A 2,250-nucleotide genomic window follows, 5' to 3' on the forward strand; every position below is an offset into this window, starting at 1 on the left:
CTCATTACTTTTCTTTCATCTCCTTTGGTTTTTTTTCCTGTGGGCTTCTGTTATCTCTAGGCCACATTTTAGCTCTGATTTAGTAATTCTCCAGTGCTTTCTTTGCTGTTTAGTTTTAATAACCCCTAATTAACCACTAGGTCCTTGAGGACCTTTGCTTGTGTCAAACTCTGGATATAAAAAAAGTTAGCAACCAGTTGTTGATTGGATGGTTTCCATGGGAGCATGGATTAAAGATAGCAATGCTAAATTACAGGCTGATTAAAGATATTTTAAAAACTCCTCTGACGTGCTTTTTAATCTTACTAACTAAAGATTTGCAAATCTTTCAGCTTTCCTCTTGTACTACTTTGCACACTTAAAGAAAAACCTTTCCTCACTGATTGAATTGGTATTTACTGGCTGTTGTAGTGTCTTGTTGCTGCACTGTGCATTTATTGCTGGGAAGGCCGCACAGGATCACAGGTCCAAGGGCCTAGAGAGCTAATGAAGTTACCAGTGACAGAGGGGCAGGGCTGGGGTGAAGAGTGAGGGGGCTGAATTGCCTAACATACATGCCCTAATTTCTGCACTGATATCATGCATGAGCAAAATGAATGTAATTCATAATGGAATCAAGAAAGTATTTAAGGTGTGTTAATGTCTGTCAGGGAGTTGGGTGAGCTCTGGTGTGGTTTGGCAGCACAGTGTGCAGCAGGCTTGGAAAGCTGAGTGGGGGGACACGGGCCCATTGTACACACATAAAGAGTTAAATCCCTCTGAGTTAACAATAGAGCTTTGGTCTAGTGCTTCAGGGAGCTGGAAAGCAGAACTAGGGAACCCTGCTTGCACAGATCCATTTCAGGTGCTGTCACTTAGCACTAAGAGGGAGATCAGAACCAGAGAGCTGCAGGTGTCATCATGTGCTAATTAGTATTTATGAATATGCAGCACACCTGCTGTTGTCAGCTGTGCTCTTGGCAGGACATGGGCACTTGGGGGTAGGAATCTGGCTTTCCCTGGAGTTAAAGGTAGCTATGGGTGACCAGATCACTGCATTTGTGTAAGGCCTTGTGAAATGGAGGGCTACTGATAGGAGTTACGTGTTTAGGTAGCTGGTGTAGGCTTCTTGCTGTGGGGTCAGGTTCTCACTTTGCTCATTGAGGCCTCTGCAATTCTGCTTTATGCTTGGTCTCTCTTGCTTCAGCTCTCCCAGGTGCTGTGCCCTCTGCACAGGTGCCTATCTCCTGAGAGCTGAAACAATGGGTTACTGTATGTAGTGTGGAAGCATATAATATTTTTGTAACCTTGCTGAGCTTTAAACCTTTTGCCATGCATGACACCAAGTCTGGGCTGACTTCTGGTGTGAAAAATCTTACTTTCTTTAGAGTTCTTTAGAGTATGGACAGGTGGCTGATATGTTGCCAGATGTTGGATTTAATTTTTAAACTGATTTATAGACAATTATGTATTTTCTTGTATGATGTCCTGTTCTTGAGGTCATTGGGACCATTGCGTATCATGATTTTGTAAATACCTTTCTGTGTCAGGTCATGACAGTTTCCTGTGTTACCTTGTTTTGGAGGATGAAAAATCTCTGAACTCAGCAGGTAAGAAAAATAAATAAATAGCTAGATATGTTGTTAAGCTTAAACACCAAAATATCTGCAAAACCAGAGAGTAACATCACCATCTTAGACATAGCGGACACCCAGTGGTAGAACCACAAGATTCCTGTTGAAGTTCTCTGGCTGCTGTGGAATGGAACTCTTCTGTGTAATCTGTGGGCTCCTGGAAAAGAAAAGCCCAAAGAAGGAAAATGAAAATAAAGTGAAATTAGCTGGAATTCAGGAAGTAGACCTATGGCTGTCCTGTAGCATAGTGCCTTGAACAAAGGCTTTATCTAGTCTTCAGACCACTGCATTAAGCTTGTTACTACCATATTATCTGATACTTGTGTGGTTTAGGTGCAGGGTACATAAATTGCCAGGAGCATGATATGTTAGTGTTACAAATCTTCCTACAGATTGTTCACAGGCATGGGTTAAAATCAGGTTAAAATAAATTCCACTCAAGAAAGGATCTCAAACTGCCCTAAGTCTAGCCTGATAAAAAGCACACCTAACTTCCGCTGGCTATGGTATCAGTGACTTGTTTGGGAATATGTAGATACATGTATCTTTAGCTACACCTAGAAGGCCTGTGTTCAGTGTGGCAGGGATAACTGAGAAGGGCAAATACAGCAGAGGGAGAAGCAGGGGAAGAAGAGGG

The 2,250-nt window shown here is 42.3% G+C and overlaps 1 long non-coding RNA gene across 1 annotated transcript in view; it reads right to left on the reverse strand.

Moving 5' to 3' along the window:
* Window positions 1–1,398: 1,398 nt before the first annotated feature.
* Window positions 1,399–2,250, reverse strand: part of LOC108445288 — a 3,127-nt gene continuing 2,275 nt past the window's right edge. The window contains exon 2 of the long non-coding RNA XR_001860100.1: window positions 1,399–1,770. This is a non-coding gene — a long non-coding RNA (uncharacterized LOC108445288). The remainder of the gene's footprint in view (window positions 1,771–2,250) is intronic.

The sequence above is a fragment of the Corvus brachyrhynchos genome, unplaced genomic scaffold, assembly GCF_000691975.1.
Source record: "Corvus brachyrhynchos isolate BGI_N302 unplaced genomic scaffold, ASM69197v1 scaffold92, whole genome shotgun sequence".
NCBI lineage: Eukaryota > Metazoa > Chordata > Aves > Passeriformes > Corvidae > Corvus > Corvus brachyrhynchos.